Here is a 10,976-nt window from a genome sequence, read left to right on the forward strand (position 1 = left end):
CTTGTCAACTCAAGCTTGCAAGAGTGCTGTTGAGTGGCATTTATGACACTTTATTATGCTCCGTAAAGCTTTGAATTAGTGTTTTGTACTCAAGTTGTTAGTATTTTTGACGTGTTTATGCATTGCAGGCAGTTTCCAGGTAATCAGGTGAATTAGCATGGTTTTAGTGCTAATTTGTTGTTAGGATGATGTCTAAAATAAAGGCTCGTGAAAAGACCAGCTCAAATCAACAAGAAGAAAATAAATCAAAATTTTACCCAGAAGGACGGCGCACCCGCGCTAAAGTAGCGGGCGGCCGCGCCCAAGAAGCAGAAACTCAGTGCGCCCGCACTGAAGCTGTGGGCGGCCGCGCCAGGTCGGGGTGACATAATTCTGTTTCTATTGGGATTTTGAGAGTTTGAAGCCCTGTCTAATTATACAACATATATATACATAAATAAAGCTCCTTTTTCACAAGGAGACTTACCAGAGCTAAGGAGAAGGCGTACGAAGACCGTAGAGCACAATTCAATGAAGACGAAGAAGATCTAGTTTATTCTTGTGATTCTTTGTTTTAAGTTGTAACTTTGGATGCTAGTTTTCTTATTCTTGAACCTTTACTTTTATTTCGCACTTGGTTTTATTAAGTATAATGACTATGGTTATTATAACATGCTTTCATCGGAACCCACATTGATGATGAGTCCGATTATGGGCTGATCGTTATCATGGGGTTCTAACGGATTTATTTATGGATTTCTTTAGTTGATTTGTTTTGATGCCTTAGTGTGTGGTGATTGTATGATAACCTAGTTTTGGTTGTGCTTATTCATCTTGTGAGCGTCGTGAACTTATAAGATAGTGGGTTAATTCTTAATGAAGCGAAAGTGAATTTAAGGGTTTAGAACTTGCCATGCTAGCATAGGTTCATGTATTCATTATGCATGATTCGTAGGTAATTTTAACCATCTTACTTGCCCTATGTAATCACGAGGGATAACTTGTGCATTAAATCGTTATGTTGTCAAATTCTATAAACATATAGGGTCTCAATATAATTGGTGTCTATTCAGCTTCTATCTCTTTTGTGGATGTCTGGTAGTAGGGTATTCGTATAACGAAAGTTGGCGTTTACGAGTTTTGTGTTATCTGATTAGTGTCATCATCATTGCATGCTAAGGTCAAGAACAAAAAGGCTATTGAATGAAGTTAGAATCCCATGTTTGTGTCATATATTATTCAATTCTCTTTAATCTTTTAGTTTATGTTCTTAGTATAATCTCTTAGTTAATCTTAGTATAAACAACCACAATTTGTTACTCGTCTTAGCATTGGATAATAGCCATACTAGTGTTGCATAAATACATCGATTGAAATTAACCTAAACCTATTCCTGTGGGAACGAACTAGAATTTATTCTATATTACTTGCGAACGCGTATACTTGCATGAATTTTAGCACGTGTTTTAGCGACTAACAAGTTTTTGGCGCCGCTGCCGGGGAATTCAGTGTTAATTTTTAGTTTATGTGTTTATCTTCATTGGTCGTTAAAGTTCAGTGACTCGGACATTTGTACTTACTTAATTCCTTATCGTGTTTCAGGTACTCTAGCGAGCGTGTATGCATACTCGTTCTCGGTCTCGTAAGAGGATAATGGATCAAGCTGAGGAAGAAGTTGTAGTCGAGGAGAAAGTTGAAGAAGAAATCTTAGTTGAGAAGGAAGAAGAAGCTCTTGTTGCAATGGGAGAACTAGAAACGAATCCAAAGGCTTTGATGGATTACTCTCAACCGAAGATCGATGATATTCAGTCTAGCATTGTTCGACCAGCCATCTCGGCTAATACCTTTGAGATAAAGTCGAGCATGATTCAGATGATATAGAACTCAGTTCAGTTTGGGGGCTCTCGGACAGAAGACCCCAACATGCACATCAGAGATTTCATCGAGATCTGTGACACTTTCAAGTTCAATGGAGTTTCTGAAGATGCTAATAAGTTGAGGCTTTTCCCATTCTCTCTGCGGGATAAAGCTAAGTGCTGGTTACATTCTCTACCACCAGGGTCTATCACCAAATGGGAGGATCTTGTTCTTAACCAAATTCTTTCCTATAGAGAAGACTGCTTCAATCAAAAACACACTTACTCAATTTTCTCAGCAATCTGGAGAATCTTTATGCAAGGCTTGGGATCGATATAAGGAGATGCTTAGGAAGTGTCCTCATTATGGGAAGCCTGACTGGATGATCATTAACTGGTTCTATAATGGTTTGGGTGCTAATTCTAGACCCATGCTGTCACACCCCCAACTTAAATAGCAAAATAAATATAGCTATTACAATATTTTAAAAGAAGAATACACAACCAACTCCAAGATCTTACAGTTTAGGGTTTGGAACAGCCCAACACTACCAACTATTTCATCTGATTACAAATACCGAGTCCTCACACAACTATTATTACTTATTCTACCTGAGCTCGAACATAAGTATCAGCATCACAGGTCTTATGGGCAGTCTGCTTGAATTTAACCATAGCTGCTAGCTGTAATATCAGGGTAAAGCAAGAAGTGAGCCAAATGCTCAACAAGTGCTAACAGTACGGCACAAAACATAAATTGAGATATACTTTCAAGAATGACAATGGGAAGACATAACTAATGATAACGAGAGATAAAACTATGTGAGATGGCATCATTTTGCTTACATCAAAACAATTTTAAAATCATGTCTTAATCAAAATCATTTTATGATGCTACGGATTACAGCCGGTGATCAGCCGCGAAGTAATCCCGAACCTCGCTGGGTTCTAAAACATTAACGGGAATCCCTAGGCAACTTTTAAGCCTAATATAAGTGTGGAAAGGACTCGTGTCTCAGTCCAGATCCACTATTCAAGAAAACATTTATCCCCCTTTGGGACTGAAAACCCACATTTTATTTATTTCAAAAGCTGATGCCGAATTGTAACAAAATCTCTTTTAACAGTAAATATTTTTATTAAGGGATTATAGATCAACTCGAATCACGGGAAATATGGTACTAAATCTCAGGGCCATGATTCACAAAACTCTACTCTATTAGGGTAACCAAAAGGTTTTCGTATGTCAGAACTTGGACAGGAAAATATGGTGAGACTAATGGATAATATGAAGGGGTAATGCCAAACTGGGCTTAAAGCAATGGTTTCTCGTCAAGGTACATGTGTTGGATCATTAAGGAGATAAGCTTCACGAATACTATGGGTGTTAAGGTAATGATCTCTAGCTCAGGATGTATATATATATCAGAATTGTCAAGCTTTAGGATAGGAAAGAGGGTATCAATCAATGAGGAATCATTTTGGTAAGTTTCTGACTATTAGAGTTCAAGGTAAGGTTCTATAGGGGTTCAAGTATCAGGATGAGATATCAATACTTAGAAATCATCAACATGTTAATCAAGAGGATCAATCAAGTAATATAACAACTCTTTATTTTATCATGGCATTTATCTATCATGAAAAGACTTTTGAACTACTTGCAATCCATACTCAAGGGTTCATGGCATTTCTATATAATTCAAAGATAAGCGAGAGATACGCTTGATTTAAACATATCAAAATGACTCAGGATAATTGCATCGATATATATGAACTGTTTATAGTAAATACGAAGGTCAAGTTGAATCACTTGCCTTGAGATAGGCTGGTCTGGTCTGACTGGTAGGAGCAACTGGAGCTTCACTCGACTTTTATGGCAAGTTTTCCCTCGTCTCGAGATCCTACATAAATAATAATAATCCTCATTATAATATATTCTTACCATCTTACCCTATTTACAACCCGAAATTAAACATGGATGACACTTAGGCCTATACGCACTTAATTTATATCCACCTTTATATTTCAAATGTACACACGTAGCCACATTATCACATATCGTATATTAATATCAAATAACACCATAATGCAACACTAGGCTTGGATGATCTCGACTCACAACTTAAGTCACTTGGTCGCTAAACTAGACAAAGTCTTCAAATTTTGGCTTCATAGCTCGATGTGCCTTTCCTAAATTATCCAAAACCTATTGACCCTCACTTGTGCCTGCTAGCTATAGTTTCTTGAGTGCATTAGACACTCTTAAACTATAAGTTTTCCTTCAAAACTTTTACACAAGACTCTCCTAACCTAAGGGCATCTCACAAACTTGATATGGCTCAAGGGCCTGGCTTGGACCTTCTTGGGCCTAAGCTAAAAGTCCAAGGTTCCCCTGTTTTTCTGGGCAGAAAATGCCCTGACTTGAATTAACTTGTGACACATGGTTCTAACTCATATCCTATGAACTATGGTTTGGAAAACTTCTCTGACACTCCCTCTAACTAAGGCCCAATTGGGCCTAATGAGGGCCTACCCATGACATGGTCAAATCTCCCTATTTCTAAGTTGCAATAAAACTGTCCCCTGCTGGACAGATTTGGTTATTCTACTTGTGCACCTAACCAAATGACATGCAAACCTCCAACCAACTCCTAAACCCTTTTATATACTCCCAATACTAACTTCTGGTTGCTTGGGCCTCAAAGTGCACACCAATGACATGGTCAAAACTCACTCTAAACCTCAGGGTACTAAACTGATTTTCTGCAGAAACTATAACTCTCATTTCTTCAAGGTTTTATCTTGACAAACTCAACTACCAACAACCCAATACTCAAACCAAGACCTAAACATGGTATTCTACTGAACTAACTCCCTTATTCTCAAAATAACCTTGGTGAGATCATCCTTATCTATGGTACAATTATAGCAAAACAAGAGAATCTACACTTCACAAATCACAAATCTTCATGCTTTTGAAACAACAAGGTATGCATTTTTTTATAAAAGATAATCACGAATTATTACCATGCAACAAGAAGCATAAATCTATATTAACACATTATACCTAATAAAATTAAGGCTCACTAACAAAATCTTTCCAAATGATCAAAATCTTACAACATTCTAAGAGAAATCCTCATGCATGCATGCCTTCGGGTTTTTCAAACCAAAACAACACATTTTCTACATATATTCTATCATACAATTGACATGCAAGCCTAGCATAAGATATACCTAGATGATCACTTAGCATGCAAAGAGTTTTATCAAATTTTCACCACAAAATTCAAGTCATTATCACATAAACATGCAAAAATTGATCAAAACAACAAGAATGATTTCAAGGACCATTCATTCGGCTCCCATATGGTCATGGCCGAATGAAATGGATGGAAATGGCCATTAAATCATCAAGAGTTTCCTTCTCAAGACTTGGCATTTATCCATTCCTTGTAGTCCTCTCAAAAACAACCTTAAATCCATAAGAATCAAGATTGTATTTTGAGTTTCACTAAAACCTTTACATGCAACCCTTAAACTTAAACTTTCTACTCAAAACTCTTTGAAATATATATAGAAAACATGTAGAGAGCAAGATTACTTGAATATAAGATGGATGTTTGAGTGAAAGAATGGAGAAAAGAAAGGGGATGGGGGCTTCGGCTATGGTGATTGCCGAGAGGGAGGAAAAACCGAGAGGTGAGGGAGGAGGGAGGGAGGAGAGAGTGAGGGTGGAGTGTGGAGTGGGGTGAATGATCACAACACTTTGTACTTTGGGTTTTTATGATTTTGATTGATTGAAATAAGTGAGTGGAAATGAGAATTGACAAGATTAACCTTCCCACCTACTAAGACCATTTTGCATGCAAGGACAAAGGAGTAATTTGGTTAGCAAGATGAGAGTTAGTGGGGTTGTAATTGTCCTTTTTAGCCCTTTAGTTGAATAGAAGAGAGTTTGCATGCAAGGATATTCATGTAATTTGATAAATATGACAACTAAAATTTATAATGATTTATTTTTATAAAATAAAATACAAGTTCAAAAATTATGAAATTTATACCATAAAATAACTTGGATTTTTAGAGACTTTATAAAATCATTTTCAAAATTTGTGAACAAAATACCTTTTAAAAGAAAATTTTTCCAAAGCTTAGAATATTCCTTATAAATCAATAATAAAGAAATTAAATAAACTCTTGCTTTGAAAAATCATATACTACACAAAGCAAATTTATAATGCAGAAATTTTCACTCACACTAACGTACAATCATTGAATATATTTTCGTTTGACTTTAATATTATATCAAATCCACAAATAATATTACATAAAATGCCGGTCGTAACATCCTCTCCCCCTTAAGGGATTCTGTCCCCAGAATCTAAGAGAAAAGATGAGGATGCCGGGAACGCATATCAGACTCTAACTCCCAAGTCGACTCTTCGACCTTAGGGTTCCTCCAAAGTACTTTTACTAACTTTACTGACTTATTTCTAAGACTCTTTACTTGCCAGTCGAGTATTTTAACCGGTTGCTCCATAAATGACAGGTCCGCCTGAATTTCTACAGGTTCATATTCTATCACATAGCTAGCGCCAGGATTGTACTTCTTAAGCAATGACACATGGAACACATTATGCACATGCTGATACTGAGGTGGTAAGGCTAACTCGTAGGCCACCTTTCCTACTTGACTCAAAATCTCAAAAGGACCTATATATCTAGGTGCTAACTTCCCTTTCTTGCCAAATCTCATCAACCCTTTTCTAGGTGACACCTTTAGCAACACAGCTTCGCCAATTTGGAATTGAACGTCCTTACGCGCTGGATCCGCATACTTCCTCTGTCTATCTTGAGCAGCAAGCAACCTTTTCTGAATTAACTTGATCGAGTCATGTAACTGTTGTACCAATTCCGAGCCGAGAATTCTTCCTTCTCCTACTTCATCCCAACTTGTTGGTGATCTACATTTTCGTCCGTACAAAGCTTCGTATGGTGGCATGCCGATACTGGAATGATAGCTGTTGTTGTAAGAGAATTCAATCAACAGCAAATGGTCATCCCAACTTCCTGCAAAATCGATTGCACAACTGCGTAACATGTCTTCAATCGTTTGAATTGTCCTTTCACTCTGGCCATCAGTCTGCGGGTGGTACGCCGTGCTCATATTCAACTTTGTGCCAAGACATTCCTGAAATTGCTTTCAGAATCTCGAGTTAAATCGGGGATCTCTGTCTGAAACTATTGATACAGGTACTCCATGCCTTAGTACGATTTCGCGCACATACAGATGAACCAACTTGTCCAATGACGACTTCTCGTTTATTGGAAGGAAATGCGCCGACTTCGTAAGATGATCAATTATAACCCATATTGCGTCATGCCCAAATTTCGTTCGTGGTAGTCCCACTATAAAGTCCATAGCGATATTTTCCCATTTCCATTATGGAATCTTCAGGGGCTGAATTAATCCGCTTGGTCGTTGATGTTCTGCCTTTACTTTCTGACAAGTATAGCACTTCGCAACCCATTCTGCCACTTCTCGCTTCATATTTGGCCACCAAAAGTTCTTCTTTAATCTCGATACATCTTGGTGCTTCCCGGGTGGATTGAAAATTTCGAATTGTGGGCTTCATGGAGGATCTCATTCTTTAATTCAGGTACATGGGGAATCCATATTCTGGATGAAAACCTTAGTATCCCTTGCTCATCCCTTTGAGTATTAATCTCCTCTCCAGATAACTGATTCTTCTCTTTTTCCATTACTTCCTCTTGACACTTCTTTATCTTTTCCACTAGTGTTGGCTGAAAGGTCATTGCACGACAAACTTCCTCGACTTTTCCATAAGCACAAAGTTCCAATTCCAATTTTTCGATTTCTTCAGATAACTCTTTTGATGTTATCATCATATTCAATCTCTCCTTCCTACTTAGAGCATCGGCCACTTAGTTCGCCTTTCCAGGATGGTAATTTATTGAGCAGTCATAGTCCTTGATCAATTCCAACCATCTCCTCTGCCTCATATTGAGCTCTTTCTGAGTAAAAATGTACTTTAAACTCTTGTGATCCGTGTAGATTTCACACTTCTCTCCGTAGAGGTAATGTTTCCAAATTTTGAGTGCGAATACTATGGCGGCTAGTTCCAAGTCATGCGTCGGGTACTTTAACTCATGCGGCTTCAACTGTCTTGACGCATATGCGATTACTTTACTATGTTGCATCAACACACAACCCAAACCCTTAAGCGAAGCGTCGCTGAATATTACAAAATTCCCTTTATCATCTGGAAGTACCAACACCGGAGCTGTTACCAACTTCTGCTTTAACTCTTGAAAGCTATCTTCACATTCTGCACTCCATTCAAACTTTTGATTCTTTCTGGTTAACTTGGTCAATAGCGTGGCGATCTTTGAGAAATCCTTGACGAATCTTCTATAGTATCCGGCCAATCCTAGAAAACTTCGCACTTTCGTAGGAGTCTTTGGCCTCTCCCAACTCATAACTGCCTCAATCTTTGCCGGATCCACTTTAACTCCCTCATTTCCAATAACATGCCCCAAAAATTGAACTTCCTTTAACCAAAACTCATATTTGGTAAACTTGGCATACAACTTCTCTTGTCGGAGTATCTCCAATGCTATCCAGAGGTGCTGCTTATGTTCTTCTTCCGACTTAGAATAAATAAGGATGTCATCAATGAATACCATGACAAATTTGTCCAAATACTTCTTAAATACTCGATTCATCAGATCCATAAATATGGCAGGAGCGTTGGTCAATCCAAACGGCATTACTAGGAATTCATAATGCCCATATCTGGTCCTGAATGCGGTCTTGGGAATATCTTCTTCTTTGATCTTTAATTGATGGTATCCCGATCTCAAATCAATCTTCGAAAAGCATTTTGCTCCCTTCAACTGATCAAAAAGGTCATCTATCCTTGGTAGCGGGTAGCGGTTCTTGATCGTTACCTTATTCAACTCCCGATAATCTATGCATAGACGCATACTCCCATCTTTCTTCTTTACAAACAGAACAGGTGCTCCCCATGGCGACGTACTTGGTCGTATCACTCCCTTATCCAATAATTCTTGTAGCTGGCTCGCCAACTCTTTCATTTCTACTGGTGCCATCCTATACGGGGCCTTTGAAACTGGTTTCGTGCCTGGAGCAAGGTTGATCTCGAACTCAATTTGTCGATCTGGTGGTAAGCCTGGTAGTTCGTCGGGAAACACATCGGGGAACTCGTTAACTACAAGAATATCTTCCATGCTGGGGTTGCCTCTCTCTGAATCCACTACATATGCTAGGAATGACTCACAACCTTTTCTAAGTAACTTCTTAGCCTGAACAATTATAAGAAATAGTTGCTCTTGCCTCTGCCCCTTAAATACTACCTTCTCTCCACTCTTCGTTTTTAAATACACTCTCTTGGTCTTACAATTTATCTGAGCGCTATTCTCTCCTAACCAATCCATTCCTAAAATTATATCAAACTCTCCCAACTTGAAGAGTATCAAGTCGGCTGAGAACTTATACCCCGAAATATCAATCTCACACCTTGGACAAAATTGATTCACAGGAATCTTCTCTTGGTTCGCAATTACCACATGTACTACCTCACTCATAACCATTTTATCACATTGGAGCTTATCAACAAAAGATTCTGATATGAAAGATCTTGTGGCTCCCGAATCAATCAATACTTTAGCTTTGACATTATTGAGTAAAAGTGTACCTGCTATCACTTCAGAATTCTGAACAGCATCATCCTTCATCTTTAGATCAAATATCCTTGCTGTTGCTTGCGGGGTTTGTGCGGGTGGTGGAGGTAATGCCAATACCTCGGCTGGCACACTCGCACTAGTACTTGCCACATTCATTAGAGCTTTGACTGGTCCGGTTGCCTTACACTCCCTAGCTATGTGTCCAGTCTTCCCACACTTGTAGCACGTAACTCCTGGCTTCGGCATCCTGCACTCATTTGCTAAATGTCCCTTCTGATTGCACCTATAACAGGTCATGCTCAGCTTATTGTATACTCCGGGGTGCCTTCTTCCACAGTGCTTGCATTCCGGTCTCTGGAACCTGTTTTCTCCAACTTGCCCTTGGCTTACCTGGTTGTTCCCTTTTGATTCTTGTCTTTTTCCCAAATTTCCCTTCTTTTGAAAATTTCCGCCCTTTTGGAAACCAATCCTCTTTATATTCCGGTCTTGCGAACTTCCGGCTTCAGACTTTTCTCCATAAAATGAAACCTTCCTCTTCTTGTTATCCCTCTCTTTCCTTGACTGCATCCCATTATTCTCAATCAGAGCAGCTTTCTGTACTACTCCCGCATAAGTTTCAAGCTCAAACATAGCCACCCTATCTCGGATCCAAGGCTCCAATCCTTGCTGGAATTTCTTTACTTTTTCCTCCTCAGTGCTGGTATACTTTGTCACAAACCTTGACAACTCAGTGAACTTCTTCTCATACTCCAATACAGTCATGTTCCCTTGCTTCAACTCAAGAAATTTTAGCTCCATCTGATTCTGCATGTACTTAGGATAATACTTATCCAGAAATAACTTCTTAAATCTCTCCCAAGAAACCTGCTGAGTGACTTCCATAGCCTTTACTGATTCCCACCAATAGATAACTTCTCCCTTCAAGAAGTAAGTAGCATACGGCATCTTCTGATCGTCTCCTAACTGTACCAACTCAAAAGCCCTTTCCATCTCCTTGATCCATGTGTTAGCTATCACTGGATCAGTGGTATCATGAAATGCAGGTGGATTAACATTCTGAAAAGCCTTGAAGGTGACAATTTGTCTAGGTGGTACTGGTGGTTCAGGTGGTTGGTGTGGCTCACGGTTATCTTGGTTTTCAATTCGTTGTTGAAGAGTTAGTTGTTGTTGAGCTATAGCATTGGTTTGTTGTTGCAAGGTTTCCAGTAGTCGAAGAATATTTGGGTCTATGGTGGAGGTGGTTGTTGGGTTCTTTTTGGGAGGCATGATCCTGAAATAAGAGTTGTGTCAAAACAGATATGAATGATAAAATGATTCGAGGGTATCGCATGGCATTCTCATTTACATATGGGGTCAAGTTTCCAAATTAAGCAGATATGATGATAAAAAAAACATAAAATAACAGTTGAG

At 38.7% G+C, this 10,976-nt stretch overlaps 1 non-coding gene across 1 annotated transcript; it reads right to left on the reverse strand.

Annotated features, from left to right (window-relative positions):
* Nucleotides 1-2,101: 2,101 nt before the first annotated feature.
* On the reverse strand, nt 2,102-2,208 carry LOC141694308 (small nucleolar RNA R71). The gene has a single exon (XR_012563627.1). It is a non-coding gene; the product is annotated as a small nucleolar RNA R71 (small nucleolar RNA).
* Nucleotides 2,209-10,976: the final 8,768 nt, after the last annotated feature.

This window comes from Apium graveolens, chromosome 10, assembly GCF_009905375.1.
Source record: "Apium graveolens cultivar Ventura chromosome 10, ASM990537v1, whole genome shotgun sequence".
In the NCBI taxonomy this organism is placed as follows: Eukaryota; Viridiplantae; Streptophyta; class Magnoliopsida; order Apiales; family Apiaceae; genus Apium; species Apium graveolens.